Source organism: Halichoerus grypus, chromosome 8 (assembly GCF_964656455.1).
Source record: "Halichoerus grypus chromosome 8, mHalGry1.hap1.1, whole genome shotgun sequence".
Lineage (NCBI taxonomy): Eukaryota > Metazoa > Chordata > Mammalia > Carnivora > Phocidae > Halichoerus > Halichoerus grypus.
The window spans coordinates 89,126,649-89,143,185 of NC_135719.1; positions in this window are offsets into that span (position 1 = coordinate 89,126,649).

Consider the following 16,537-nt stretch of genomic DNA (forward strand, 5'->3'; position numbering starts at 1 on the left):
GGCAGGCAGAGGGAGAAGCAGGCTCCCTGCTGAGTAGGGAGCCCAATGTGGGACTCCATCCCAGGACCCTGAGATCACGACCTGACCTGAAGGCAGATGCTTAACTGACTGAGCCACCCAGGTGCCCTCTTCTGTTCCCTTCTTAAACAGTTAACATACTATGCGTACTTTCTCAGGTGGTACATTTTATTTTAAATTACTTTCAGGAACTCAGAATTAAAAGGGCTTAAGCATAATATATTTGATTAACCTATAGTTTTAAATTGTAACTGTAGGTTTGATAAACAGGAGTAAGTCACCCCCCTTCTTTTTCTTCCCTCCCTTTCTTATTCTCCAATGTTGTTATGAATCAATGGCGGCAGTGTGTCCACTGTTAAGGACTTGCAGGGTGGTGTTTATCCTGCAGTTTAGGGTTGGCTAGGATTTCCTGAGTCCTCAGTGTCACAGTGGGCCTCGTGCAAGTTTATGTTGCAAAGAACAGCGATTATCATCCAGTAACTACTTGTGCCGGGCATATGCGAGATATGGGGGAGAAGACTGGGAACAAGTCAGACACTTCCCCTGACCTCACAATCTTGTAGTTCTCTGAGAAAGGAAGAGAAAAGGGTGAGGAATGTCTGCCGTGTGTAAGAGATGGGAGAAGGTGGGGCTTCCTATTTCCTGGTGCAGCGGCCAAAGATTTCCACAAGAGTAGCCAGACAAGGCAGCCACTTACATTAAGGCCCCCTTGACCTTAAAATTTCTCCTTCCCAAGCCTGATCTGAGGACTGAAGTGTTCATTTCTGCAAAATTCATTCCTTTGGGCTACCATTGTTTTCAGACACACTTGTTTAAATGTATAGGGTAGGGACAGCACATTAATATATGAGATATTCCATTCTTACCCAATGCCTTTAATAGATTTCTAGAAGATAGAAGGGCCCCAAGGAGTATTAAGAAGAAAGGTATGGGAAGGACAGCCAGGGGTGTGATTGTAGCTACAATGAAGCTTAGGTAGCCAATGTACAGAATGACAGATAATCAAAGTGATCTCCATAGGTTGGGAAGATGGGCCTGTTATCACCAGGATGAAATAATATATGGATAAAAGTAATGTTTAGAATTCTTCATCACAGAACTAAACACACACATCTGGCCCAGGAATTGGAGAAGCAAAAAGGAAGATCCAGGGGAAGGTAGAGCAAGTTTTAGGCTCAGCCGCTGCTTAATGATAATGAGGTGAGCCAGCAAAGATAAACAGCAGCCTATGGGAGCTACAGATTGCTGCTGCATCATTTCTGCCCTCCAAATCTCCCACAGGAATCTTTCTTATTGCCATTTATCATCAGAAATATACAGGAAAGCAAATTCTAGAAAATGTAGTTCAGCTTAGCCAAGTTGACACATTAAAATAGTACACAAGTGTGTACTATTGTGATTCTTTGGTGGCAAGTAAGACTCCAATTAAAATTAGCTAAGGAGGGGAACCTGGGTGGCTCTGTCGGTTAAGCGTCCGACTCTTGATTGCAGCTTGGGTCATGATCTCAGGGTTGTGAGATCGAGCCCTGTGTCGGGTTCCTTCCTGGGCACAGAGCCTGCCTAAGATACTCTCATTCCCTCTCCCCCTCCCGCCTTCACCCCCTCTGTCCCTCTCTCTCTAAAAAAAAAAAAAACTAAGGAAAAGGGTGCCTGGGTAGCTCAGTCGGTTGAGCATCTGCCTTCAGCCCAGGTCATGATCCCAGGGTCCTGGGATCAAGTCCTGCCTCGGACTTCCTGCTCAACAGGAGTCTGCTCCTCCCTCTCCCTCTGCCCTTCCTCACTGCTCGTGCACACGCTCTCTCTCTCTCTCAAATAAATAAGTAAAATCTTAAAAAAAAAAAGCTAAGGAAAAAATAACTTTCAAGATAACAGGGGTTACTCAAGTAACCTGGAGCAAGAGTGTAGCCAGGCCTCTGGAGGGCCTAGAATCAGTCATGGCAAACCATCCTGACACTTTCATTGCTGCCCCTTGGCAGCATGGCTGCTTCATTCTGTCCATAGGCCTATTTCCTCTGCCCCTTTGATCTACATGGCAAGTACGAGATGGCCAGCCCACATGTCCGAAGTTTGTATTCATTGTAACTGGATGAGGCATCCCAAGAGACTAAGCCATTCTGTCTTTCCCTTCTTCCTTTGTCACTATTTCAGTTCAAATATTAGCAAATGAACTCTAATTGGTCCAGCTTAGCCCTCGTGTCTGTTCTTGGTTCAGTCAGGGGAACAGAGTCACACTGTATAGAATGGTTCTGGGACCAAGACCTGCCAGTATGAGGGAAACCGACAGCTAAGGAGAGTTCATTCATTGAATTTCTAGAATTTGTTCATTAGCTAAATTTGTTCTAAAGTTTGTTCGTCAGCAAGCTGTGACACCACAGGAGATGCTTTGAGCTCCCTGTGGTTCTCAATAGTGCAGGGTGTCTTTGTTTTCCTACTTTTCAGTCTTTTCTCCATTTCTCCTTGCGGTGCTCAGAGCTCTGATGCCCCAGTACCTCCAAAGCTCAGGAAGGCGGTCAATGTATGACCTCCTCACCCCTGCTCTGAACTAGACTATCTGCATTTTTAAAGAAAAATAGGAAAGTACAATGTAGTATTTAATCTAAGGGAGTTAAGCGTAATGTCTGAACCCAAAACAACAACAACAAAACCCAGCCAACCAACGAACCAACCCCCACAAGCCTTTGTTGTAAGTAACTACTTATTTTGATTCTGAGTTGGACAAGCCTTGGATTTTAGAGAAACCAAAAGGGCATAACAAGCTTGGAGACTGAGCCAGCCAAGAAACCAGCATTGTCATTTGGTTTAGGCCAGATGGCAGTCTTGAAAAGGTTCCTAACATTGGGGCAAATACAAAGATACTATTCAACCTCATCACCACCAAAGACTACTTGTTAGGCAACTCATTGTTTTGTCTCTCTTACAGGTTTGCACAGAATGAATAGCTAGAAGTGATGTACCACTGGTCTGAAAGCACCTGAGGAGTAACAAAATAAATTCTGTTGCTTTCTGTAGGTTGTGGAAAGACTAGAGTGAGAAGAATTCATTGTATTGCCTGGATATTAAGTATTTATTAGTGATAATTGGGCCGATAGTGTTTTCAGGCCTGTTTCTAAAGGCCAGAAATACCTACCAAAGCATCATCAACATAGGGAAGCTGTGAAGTGGATGGATTTTGCAGTCAGTGACCTATGCCTCCAAGCCCACCTCACTCAATCATTCAACAAATATTTATTGAGTGCTACTATATGGTAGGCACCATGCTACTCTCCAAAAAACTCTCACTTAAAAAATCAATAGAGCCTTAGATGGGATTTTAGAAGAGAATTGAGACCCACCCTGTCTAGGAATGCCTTTCAGTGACATCAAGTGCTCTACATTCAAAGGCAGCAGCCTCCAACAGTTTTCGTCTCTCAATGACAAAAACTCTTCCATATATTGTAATGAAACTTCATTCCTCTATTTCTGCCGATGGGTATAATCTGTCCCACAGAGAACACAATCTCATTCCACTTACACATGACAACCTCATAAGGTTTGCAGATATTCTCACCTTCCTTCAGGTCTCCTCCAAGGTGAGCATCCTCAGGGTTCTTGGATGTTCTTGCAACATCACAGGAGCAATCTAGTTGCAGGTGTTTCTCTTCAAACATGATGCTCAAAATTGGACATAACAATACATAATTGCAGAGTTTAGTGGGTGTGTTACACTAGCATAGTAATGTGGTTTACATTTACTTAAGTAAATATTTTGAAAATACTAAGTGTGGATGAAGTAAGGCTCCAGGGCGAAGCCAGATCTCTCCTACTTTCTACTCCTGCCATTGATTTCTTGAATTCGGGTACATCAGCATTGTAGTCAAAGGTGGCTGTATTAGTTTCTTATTGTTTCTGAAACAAATCAGCACAAATCTAGTGTCTTAACACAACACAAATTTATTATCTTACAGTTCTGTAGGTCAGATATCTCACAGGAATCTCTCTTGCCTAAAATCTGGATGGCATCAGGGTTGTGATCCTTTCTGGAGGCTCTATGGGAGAATCCATTTCCCTGCCTTTCCAGCAACTAGAGGCTGCCCACATTTCTTGGCTTGTGGCTCTCTTTCTCCATCTTCTAAACCATCAACGTTGCATCTCTCTGTGCCTTTCTTCTATAGTCTAATCTCTCTCTGGTTCATCTCTTCAGACTTTTTCATTTTTAAGGACTTTTGTGATTACATTGGGCCCCTCCTGGATAAACCAGGATAATCTCTCTGTTTTAAGGTCAGCTGATTAGTAACTCCAGGCTGGAAAGGGGGCCGTCTATTACTTATGTTCCCTTTTAGGAAGGAGGGGGAAAAATATCCTAGAGCCTCCTTGCCTGCAACAGTCATCTTCAATCATGTTACTGGCTAGAATTTTGTCACTTGCCCATTCCTAACCTAATCACTGGCAAGAAAAAGAAATGACTATGATTGGCTTTGGCTAATCAAAATGTGTTCTATGAAGATAAGGAGGGCCCAGCCTCCCAGCAGGAGGCAAGTTGGCCTCTGACACCTGAATCAAATTGAGTTTCAGTTAACAAGAAAGACTTGGAAAATTGCTTTTGGGTATACTTTAGAGTGTCACCCTGATAATGGCCTAATAACAGAAGGAGAGAGTGGGAGCATGAGAGCACAAGAGAGGTATTGCTTGTGCTATAGAGTTTTTTGGAGAGTAGCATGGTGCTTTTTTTCTTTCTCTTTTTAAAAGAGCGGAAAAAAAAATGTGAGCTATCTAGAGTAAAGAAAGAAACGTATCAATGTATTTTAAGTATTTGGGTGTTTTATCAGTCAGGTTTCAATCAAAGGAATATATATATAAGAAATGTATATATAGTAGGATATAACTAAATCCCTAGTTCTCACAGTTATGGAAGGTCACAGGCCTGGAACAAATCTCTTGGTATATATGTATATATACAGATGTGTATATGTATGTATATGCATACAGATATGTGTATGTGTAGATACACACATACACGCACAAAGGGATTAGTTACAGGGATGTGACCTTATTTTATTGTGGGAGCTGGTCAGGCAGTCTCTGAAAGGCTGTCATCTTCACTTTTGGTGGTGGAACCTGTGGACACAGAACGGACAGGGAAGGAAACATGACTGAAAAGTGCAAACTGCAGAAGAGCAGGAATGAGCTGGAACCACAAGCACGAGCAGGATCCCACAAGGATGGACCAAAAATTCTTGTTGTCTCTGGTCTTTATTTAAAGTTGACTCCATCTTACTCAGACTCTAGTATTTAATTTACTCAGGATTTATTGCTCTTCCTGGATTTTCCTCCCTGTATTTGGACTTTTTCCAGTTTAGGAGCACTGGCAGATTTAAACATTAGAATTGGTAATATCCATTGATTAGGGGCCTGTACTATAAGGATGTCATTTTCTGACAGCAGAATGAGGAAAAGGGGCAGGGTTAGTTTAACAATTTATATTTTATGTGTGATGTCAGAGGGTGTGCTATCTAAGGCTTATGAGTGATTTGCAAACAAACTCCTAAGACATTTGTTTCTCTTCAATGAACAGGAGCCATATATTATCCTGTAATAATCCTACTTGCAGTCCATTTTAGGTTTGGCATTGCTTTTTGGTTACTAGATTTAATTTTTTTTTTTTTTTTAAAGTAAAGTCTACCACCACCATGGGGCTTGAACTCACAACCCTGAGATCGAGAGTCACATGCTGTACTGACTGAGCCAGCCAGGGGCCCCTTTGGTCACTAGACTAAAAGATTATAGTTAGGATATCAAAACTCCTTCTGTCTAAATTCTCTTGGTTGATAAATGCCAATTGCAGTGTTTAAGGCTAAGTGGCTATATCCTTAACTCAGATTAATGGTCTCATAAGACAAATATTAGCAAAAAATGTTTAAATTATACTTTTGGGCATTATTAACTGTAGTCATTTGTTTATTAACAGTACCAGGAATAGCTTAGAAGCATTTTTGCATAGATCACTCATGTTTGAATTAAAAGGAAGGGAATCAAATTTACTGAATGCCTAAGATTTGTCTGTTGCACGCTAGGTATCCTCATCTCACTAATTGACATTATAACCCCATGGGGAGTAGCTTTCCAGTTTACAATGGAGAAAAACATGCCTCAGAGTGGTCACTCATTTGTCTTCTGAACTACAAATGGTGGAGCCAGGATTTGAACATGGTTCTGTGTGGTTCCAAAGCCCACTTTTTGGGGTTGCTGTTTAATTAAAAAAAAAATTAAGATGGATCCTAGTAAGTTTGGGTTTCCTTAGTAGTGTTTAGTAGTGTTTGTTATAGATCTACTATAAGATAATGTGCTTTAGTACATTGATTTGAAATGAAATAAGATGGTAGGGTGCGTTTGTGTGTATCTGCACATACATATATGCACATGCACACCCACACTCACACATTTTCCTCTTAGGGAGAGGGATTATCTAATCCGACTCTACGTCAAAAATATTAATTCTACTTAAAAGGGCATGGTGATAGAACAGTACGTTTTTCTTTTTTTGTTTTTCTTTTATTTTAAAGCGAATTATTGGTAAGGTGTGTATTTATATACATAAACTATAATATTAGCATTTTTATGCTAATATTGATGTCTGTTGATGACATTCAAAATACCCTTCTCTTTATTAATCCCCATATTAAACTTAGCTATTGCAACAAACCATGATTATCAGAATTCTTATATTATTCTTATATCACCTCCAAGAAGCTACTTAATTCTTTGTATCTTATTTCTAATTTGAAAATGAAGAAAAGAACTGACTGCCCAAATGATCTTATTCAAAACCAGTCTACCCACTCTTGGAAGTTTCCTTTCCTTCTCCTTCTCTTTGACTCTTTGTTCTATTATTTTCAATTACTACAGAGCTTTAATATATTTAGACATCATTAATTTTGAACCCCACTTAAAAAAATTTAACTTGTGAGTAGAAGTAAATATTTAAGGCTACATAAATTCATATTGCTGTTTTCCAAACATGTTCATAAAACATTTCCCTATTCTGTTGCCCTGTTGTTCAAACACCAGCTAGCACTTTTTATGGTCTACAAAGACTGAAACATGCTTGGATGAGAATGAACACAACCATTTCTTCTTCCATGTTGACACTTGGCTCCAGTGATGTGAAAAGCTACCATGCCAACCTCTGCTACCCACACATACCAGTTTAGAATTGGATCCAGGCTAACGTATATGGGGGAATGGAACTCAATAGTGACTTAGGAATGTGAAGATAGAGACCTGTTCCATTGTTTATGGAGTGAGGGAAGCTGGGGAGGGAAGAGGAGTTGAATTTTGTGTGAGTTGCAGAATTTTGGCCCCTAGAAGCAACAGCTCTGGGTTTCTCTTTTTCGTATGTTTCATCCAAGGGCAGAGACACTGCTGACACTCCTGTCCAGTGCCCAGGGCAGAGACATCTAGTATCTGCATAAGAGAAGTGTTGTCAGGCCAGGGACCTTCCTCATTCCCACCACTTCATGCTATGAAGACTGTGGCACTGAATATTAGCTTCTTTCCATATAGATTCTGTTCCATTTGTAGTTTCTGAATCACCTAGGACTGAATTTCTTATAGAAACATGGAGAGAAAGGATTTTTACTTTAAAAGAAGTTAGTATTTTGTAATTGTGAATAATTTCCAGGATTAGAAATTGAATGTAAAATTGTGCAAATGATTTTTCTGTTCATGGCTTTTTCTCTTTTTGGGTGGATTCTTGGCTTATGATCATGCCTGCTATTTCCATAGCCACATAGCACATACCTAGATTTTGAAAACAGTTAACTTACCTAGCCAGAAACTTCTATAGTGGTTTTATTTCATGGCCAAATCATTCAAATAACTTGCCCTAAATTTGTTTTGGAAGCATATTGGTTAAATAAAAGCATAAACTTACAATGATATACTATTTAGCTATTAAAGTGAATGAGATCAATCACTAGAGTAACTAGGTAAAAGCAAGTGGCAAAAGAGTATATAATAAGTTTTAATCTTAAATATCTACATATATGTACAAATAACGCATAGAGATCTCTTTGTATGTCTGTAAAAAAAAAAACTAAATACAAACACTGAATTCCTATCTTCTGGAGACATAGGTTTATGGGGGCATATTTTCTTTCTCTGTTAATGTATTTCAAAAATGTCTCAACTTTTAATAATTATCCTGTGTTTGTTTCGAAATAAAAGACATGCTCTAAAAATACCCTATTCTTTTCCTCTTTGCTCCTTCAAAACAATAAAGTCAAGAGACCCAATCAGGGCAAGTATTGGGTTTGAGATCCTGAGGGATCTGAAGAATTAAGCGTAGGGCATCCCTCCTCAGTATGATATTTTATCTGAAAAGGCTTATCCTGACCAAACCATCAAGCCTAATTAAAAATGGAAAATTCGGGGAAGGAGAGGCCTCTCTGCATGCCCCAGGGGAGCCATTCTTCCCTGGCTCCCTCCTGGTTCTTCCAGTTCATTAGCTAAAAAGGAGTTAGAGTAGTTGTCTCTGGCCACAGCTGCTGCCTTCTCGAGTGTCGCTCTGATCTGGTCAGCAAAACCCCTGGTGGAAAGCAGCAGTCTCTGAGTGTTCTGCCAGCCCTGTCTGCTGGCTGCCTCTAAAGCAGGCCTGCTGGCTGGGCCCGCCCTCCCGCAGTCTCCCTCTCCTCCTTCTCCAAGCCATTGTGCTATGGATAATCATTAGGAAACATGAGAATTGAAGGGCTTTATTCTTCGGGACAGGCTGTGCCAGGAGTAAGGCATTAAGAACTTGGGGCCTTACTAGGGATATCCCAGACCTGAGATCTTAGAGATGACCTTATTTGGGTGAGGAACATCATGTACCCCCTGGCAACTGTGCTCTATACTCTGGGGTGTTTAGGTTGTAAAAGAGACTGCTCTTCTTTGCTGCTCTTTGCTGCGAACCTCAGCCCCTCTTTGTGGTGATGCTTGCCCTCACCATGGCACATGGGAAGCCCAAGGAAGGACACAAGATTGAGAACAAGGATCTTACTATTTTGACAAGGCAGTTAAGAGTATGGTCACATAACAATTAATCCCATAATGTACACATGGATCAGGTTCCGGTTTGGTGGCAGTGTGCCTGAGAATAGGAATGGAGGAGGAGGATTGGGAGAGTCCAGCAGAAGACAGAAAGTTTAGCTTTTCAAAAGGGTCTTTCTTGCTCCTTAACTCCAGAACTGTGCTCCCATAGATCACATTCCAACAGTTAGAAAATTGCAGTTTACTTTGGTGATTTCTTGACCACTACACTAGAGTTTCTATAGTCTTGATTCTCTGGCCCTCACCCCTTTTACCGATCTGATTATATTGAAGGGCTGCCCCAAAAGACACGGGGCAGGCAAAACCAAACTCGTTTTGTGAAGATAGCCCCTTTCTTCATTTAAGGCCTAATCATTCAACTTCCTTTATATCCTAGTAAAATCTTTAGCTTTCCTTCTTAGTAAGAAACAAATATTGCATGTCTGGATTACTAAGATAATTTTAGTGCTCTTCTTGTGTTATTGTAAAACAAAGTATTTTATTTTTTTAGAGAGAGGGAATATATGCATGCACGAGCAGGGGGTGGGTGGTGGGTGGCATACTTGCATGTGCTTGACTGGGGGGAGCAGAGGGAGAGGGAGAGAGAGAAACTTAAGCAGGCTCCATGCCCAGCATGGAGCCCAATGCAGGGCTCAATCCCACGATCCTGAGATCATTACCTGAGCTGAAATCATGCTTAACTGACTGAGCCACCCAAGTTCCCCTAAAACAAAATATTTATTTATTTATTTATTTGAGAGAGAGAGAATGAGAGAGAACACATGAGAGGGGGGAGGGTCAGAGGGAGAAGCAGACTCCCTGCCGAGCAGGGAGCCCGATGCGGGACTCGATCCAGGGACTCCAGGATCATGACCTGAGCCGAAGGCAGTCGCTTAACCAACTGAGCCACCCAGGCGCCCTAAAACAAAATATTTAAAAAAAACACATTGTGGGTAGCTAATTCAAGTAGGGTAATCTCTGTATTTAGGTAGAAGTAAATTTCACCAAAGAAGTTAATCTCAGATTTCTTTCTTTCAAGTCAAGGAATTTGCTGCTTGTGGTAGAGGCCACTGGAGGCCCAAAACCAGACCTTATTTTTCAGCCTCTCTTGCAGCTAGGTGTGGCCTTCCTTACCTGAGGAATATGAATGAAAGTGACTACTCCTTTTCCAGGCCTGACCTGTAAACATCTCCCATGGGCAAACCCCATTCTCTTCTCTGCTTGTCTGCTAAATGGAGAGATTCAAAGACTTGAAAGAGATCAGAGTTACAAGATAAAGAAACCTGAATCTTGAATAACTTTGTGGAGCAGAGTCCTTCTCATGACCCTCATTGGACTGTGATGTGAACAAGAAGAAAACTTTTAATGTACTAAGCCACTGAACCTTGTGGATTTTTAGCTATAGCAGTGAGTCTCTCCTAATTTAAATGAGCTACTCTAAACTAGGGTTCAAAGGTGCTTTCTCTGTACTTTAATTCTTTTCAGTCATAGGAAATGCTATGGAAGTATTAATGTTCTATAGTTAGGTCTTCCTTTAGAGAGAGAGCTAGTTCATGGCATCAATAACTCTTTAAGGCAAGCTCTTTTTTTTTTTTTAATAGCAATATCTTGTGGAATATTTATGGGCAAACCCTCAGAGACTGTTTACACTAGAGTGCTGTTATTATCAAGGGCAAAAAATTGACTCTCCATGTAGCAAGACTAAGCACAAATTAAAATGCTCACTTTCTTCACTTGCAATGCGATGGTCAGGGGTAAAGGAACATTGTTATTAGATCATTTCTAAGATGCCTTCCAGATATACTGTTCTGAGTGTGTAAGTTTGCTTGTAACAGAAGCTGACTATTATGAAAAGAAAAAAAAAGTTTACTGAATAGATTTGTGTAGTTCACACAATAACAGAAAATAAGATCTCACAAGTATAGAAGCTATGGTATCTCCAGGCATCTCAGTCCGAGGAGCTCATGAAAGTCTCTTTAGCTTCCATCAGAATGACTCGGCTCCACTTATTTTCCATCTGTTCCTCTCTTGCCCAATATTCCATCTCCTTGGGGAGAGGGTCAGATGTAGACTGTTGACGTGCCAGCCTTTGGCCAGGATAGGGTGTCAAAGCTGAGAGACCAGGAGTGCCATAAGGAGGGTAAAAAGAGAACATTCCCAACAGAAAGGCAGGATTCTAAAACATGCCTTTGAAAACACATAAGGTGGTAGCAGGAAAAGGAGAAGCAAAGTTATATATATGGTTGTCACTCTCTTGTTCAGTTGTGTCCTCTGAAGGATCTGGGTCCTCTTTTCAGTCCAATAAATGTCTGAAATGATTAAGGTAGGTCAACACATAGAACTTATATATTGAAAGGCTTCATTTATAACTAAATGTGTTGCAATTATTAGAATAGAAGTAGGCATTATCATCAAAAGCTTAAAATATTTTACTATTTCAGTTTCTCATAATATGTATGAGATTTCTGGGCATATATTCCAAAGAGGTGAGCTGTAATTATTATAAGAATGTGGCATTGTGGGTAATTGCAGTTTTTAATATTGTTGAAATTAATAACCTTAACAGGTTTAGCTGAGAAGGATCTTTGGATTGACAGCAATTTTTAAAGTCATTACTTCATTTTAGTAAGAAGCAATGTTTAGACTCATTAGCATCTGAGGTGAAAAGGACAGTGAGTAAATCATATGAAGCCTGTTTATTGATCCTTGAGTCACTGGATATACACTTCACCCAGCTTCCTCTAATGTTAACATTTTATGTATGCATAGTTACAATCATTTTTTAGTGGTTGAACATGAACACAGTCATTTAGACTTAAGAGATACATACTGATGCATTTAAGACAATGGGGTTTTGGATTCTGACAAACTTGGATTCAGGTACTATATTCCAGCTCTCCAATGCTGGCATTTTCTGATGCTGGGGGAGGAGATGGCCTTCTTGACCTCAGTACAAAATGTTTCCATATCACAAGCAAGGACATGGAGAAAAATGAAGGAAAAAAATGTAACCAACTATAGGTTGCAAAATATGAGTGGGTGTGTGTGTAGGGGCATAATCAGATAAAAATACGAACTATGAATAACAACTCAAGCTCCCCTATACTTTAACCTTGGAAAGGATTCCTAGTACATAAAGTTCAACTTTAACCTTGGAAGGGATTCCTAGTACATAAAGTTCAACTTTAACCTTGGAAGGGATTCCTAGTACATAAAGTTCAAGACTCTGGATCCAAATAATCTATTTTAACCAGGTGGGACGCAGATCCTTGATGGGTTAATCTACTCTCATCATTTATTCTGATGGATGTATACCCATGGGGAAGGGTAACAGTACAATACTGGCACCATTTCACCTCTCAACAAAAATCTGCTTAAAACCAGATGCCTGGTAGCCATATGACAGACGCTCCACCCAGAAGAGGGGGCTCCCCTCAGGGATCCAGGAGAGGCACAGATGATTATGCTGCATGCCTGCTTCTAAGCCTAATGGGCAGGCTGGGAGGGAGAGATGGAGCCCTGAACATCTTGGAGGTGACACCCTCCGGGCGATAAGTGCTCCAAACAGGAGTTAGCTTCAGCTTAGCAGCTGTCCCATGGCAGCAGACCTTTTTGCCATATGGGGGAGCCATATTTTGGCATGGAATTGGGATTCTCAGGCTGGTAGAAACCCCATCCATGTGAGAGTGTGGGTCAGAGACCTAATTTGGGAGTCAGGGAGAGAGAGAGATGAGAAAAGACACTGTCAGTCTCCAATTGCCTCTTTTTAAAAATTATTTTATGTTAATTCAAGGACTGTTATTCTGGTCTCCAAGCCACAGTAGGAGCGGGGAATGAGTGTTTGTCACCATCAGAAGCTGTAATAAGGAGAAGACGATAATCAGGGTTGGGCTGGTAAAGAGTTTTACCAAGAGGAAATGCTTGCCCATGGTGAGTTTATTTGGAAGTCCATCAGTGGTCATTGGAAGTGTCACAAAGTGAAAACATGACCATTCAGTAAAGAAAATGGAAGCCAGATGTGAGGCAAGTGGCATTTCTATAACAGCTATACACCCAGATTTATAATGGGGCAGGAAGCACAGAGGCTGAGGCCTGGCAGTGTTCTTGCTTTGGTGGCTATGGTGGGACACAGGACCAGAGGGTGCCTTCTTTGCCTGAGTGATGTGGGAGGGGTGGGCAGAAGAGGGATGATCACAGACTTCATTTGTTATGGTTAAAGACTGAGTCATTAGCATTAAAACATATTGGATATTTGAGCTCAACAGAGGTAGCAGAAATATAATCATTTTGACTAAGCTTAGTGTAGGAATATTCATGTTTGTGGAGATAGTATATGTAGTCTTATTTTATTTATTTAATTAATTAATTTATTTATTTTAAACATTTTATTTATTTGAGAAGCGAGAGAACATGAACAGGGGGAGGGGCAGAGGGAAAGGGACAAGCAGACTCACCACTGAGCGCAGAGCCCAACATGGGGCTCGATCCCAGGTCCCTGAGAGCATGACCTGAGCCAAAGTCTGACACTTAACCAACTGAGTCACCCAGGCGCCCCTGTAAGTCTTTTATTTTAGAAGAGAAGTGTTGACATGTCGTAGCAATACAAGTATATGATCTAGTGGAGAAATGGTTGAGGAATAAGGAACTTGACAGATAACGTAGGTTCTTTGACTGATTTGCCTCAGTTTCTTTTTTCTTTTTTTTGTCTCAGTTTCTTTTTTTTTTTTTTGTAAAGATTTTATTTATTTATTTGACAGAGAGAGACACAGCGAGAGAGGGAACACAAGCAGGGGGAGCGGGAGAGGGAGAAGCAGGCTTCCCGCGGAGCAGGGAGCCCGATGCGGGGCTCGATCCCAGGACCCTGGGATCATGACCTGAGCCGAAGGCAGACGCTTAACGACTGAGCCACCCAGGCGCCCCTTCTTCTTTATTTTTAAAGATTTTATTTATTCATTTGATAGAGAGAGAGAGAGAGAGAGGGAGAAAGTGCATAAGCAGGGGAAGCAGCAGAGGGAGAGGACGAAGCAGGACCCAAGCAGAAGGCAGATGCTTAACCGACTGAGCCACCCAGGTGCATCTTGCCTCAGTTTCTTTATTCATCAATGCAAATGAGAATAATAGCTAACACCTCATTACTATTAGCCTTATGCTAGGTACTTTCTGTGTATAGGTACTATTATCAACCTTTTCATTCTATAATGAAGGAGCTGAGACCTGGGTTCAGTAATTTACTGAATGTCAGGGCTAGTAAATGACAGAGCTACCATTTGACCTTAGGTTGCCTGACTCCAGAGCCTTTATATTCAACTCCCACACGATACTGTCTATTCTGTTTTTGTTTTTGTTTTTTAAGTAGGCTCCATGCCTAGCGTGGAGCCCAACACAGGGCTTGAACTCAGGACCCTGACATCAAGACCTGATCTGAAATCAAGAGCAGATGCTTAACTGACTGAGCCACCCAGGTGCCCTGAGTCTACTCTATTTACTCACAGGCTGTGGCAAAGATGAAATTAGGTAATAAAAAGGAACAGACTGGTGTTGAGATGGCTGTTAGAATGAAAAGAGCCTACTCCCCTTAGGAGCCTGACAAAGGTGGATTTGAATTCTCCTGTCACCTTATAACTACCTGCAAATTACTTGTTCTTATAATTTTGGCTTCTATCATTTTAAATAGGAACGGTAATGCCTCTTTTGCTGGTTGCTAGAAGATTAGAGACGATGTATATAAAGTGTTCAATTTGTACTAGGAACTGAAAGATTGGTAGCTATCATTGCTTGCTCCTTCTTTCATTTATTAGTCTTGAGGACCAGGGCCATGCATATATTTTTGTATCCTGCTTTAGTTGTAATAAGGCTGAGCACAAAGTTGTCACTCAGCTATTAATAACAATGGTTAGCATTTACTGGCTTACCATGGGCTGTGTGCTGTTCTAGGTTCTTTATATATACGAACTCATTTAACCACCACGAGTTGAAGAAGACACTCTTAGTGCCCTGATTTTACAGATGAGGAAGTAACTTGTTCACAGTCACACAGTTTGTGACAGAGCTGGGATTTGAAACAAATAGCCTAGTTCCTAATTATTATCTATTAGTCATAGATTCATGAGATCATAAAGTTGGAAGAAGAAATAGAAGTTGTATAGCTCAACCTTATGCCCCACAATGAGAATTACTTGTTTGATATTTCTTTTTTCTTTTTAAGATTTTATTTATTTATTTGACAGAGAGAGAGAGAGAGAGAGAGCACAAGCAGGGGGAGCGGCAGGCAGAGGGAGAAGGAGAAGCAGGTTCCCGGCTGAGCAGGGAGCCCAATGTGGGGCTCGATCTTAGGACCCTGGGATCATGACCCGAGCTGAAGGCAGACACTTAGCTGACTGAGCCACCCAGGTGCCCCTAGTTTGATATTTCTGAGAGATGCTTATTCAGCTTCTGCTTGTCTAGCTTCAATAATAAGGTGCTTGATGGCACAATGAGGCAGCCCTTTCAATTGTTGGGTGATCCTTTGTGGGAGCTTTGGAATATTAAGGTGAAACCAGCTTTACCTTTTCCTTCTCCATTGATCTTCTAGTTTTTGAGGTAATCGGAACAAGGTTAGCTTGATCTTCAACATTGCACCTGTTTGCTATTTGAAAACCACTATTTCCTCTTTTCTAAGCCAGTAACTTCACTTTCCCTCAGCAGTGACTCATCATCCTGGTTGGCCCTCAGACTATCTCTTTTTACGTGGGGTGGAGTAAGACAGGACAGTTATTGTCCATCATCAGTCCCATTGGATTAGGACCACCCTATGACCTCACTTAACCTTTATTACCTTCTTTTAGGCCCTGTTTCCTAATACAGTCAAATTGGGGATTAGGGTTTCAACATATTAATTTCGGAGGACATGATTCAGCTCAGAGCATCCTATGGCCATAGGTTTGTGGCTGGTGCTGGAGACTTGTGATGGGAAACCAAAGCAAAGAGCCATGGCTGCCAAATCTTGGGCTGCAGGGCAGTGTGGGAAGAGTCAGAACTGCCCCTCTGCCTTCAGGGGCCGTGCTCCCTATCTCTATAATTCCACCGAGCCCCTGAGGTTCCCCATTCTTGGTTTTGAGTAGCTGTTATACTGATGAGATGGGGACAAAAAGGGACACAGCTGAAATATGTTATTGCATCAATAACTCTGAGCTTCACACCAGGGATTTTCCTATCTATCTCACATTGGGCATTTTGCCTTCCTGCCATAGAAACAGATGCAGGGAGGGCAGGTTGTAAGCTGCAGCCCTTAATCATGAGGGCAAAGGGAACCCTCCCAGGACCTTCACTGCTGCCAGGATGACTGTGGCGACCTGCCAGAGAAATCCCAGCAGCCTTTGTGGGGAAGCTTAAGGTGAGGAGACCCACTGGTCCTATGACCCAACCTGCTTCAGCCCAGAAGAGAGTTAGGACAGGGTAAGCAGGGCATCTGTCCATTGGGATTCTCTAGATTACTAGC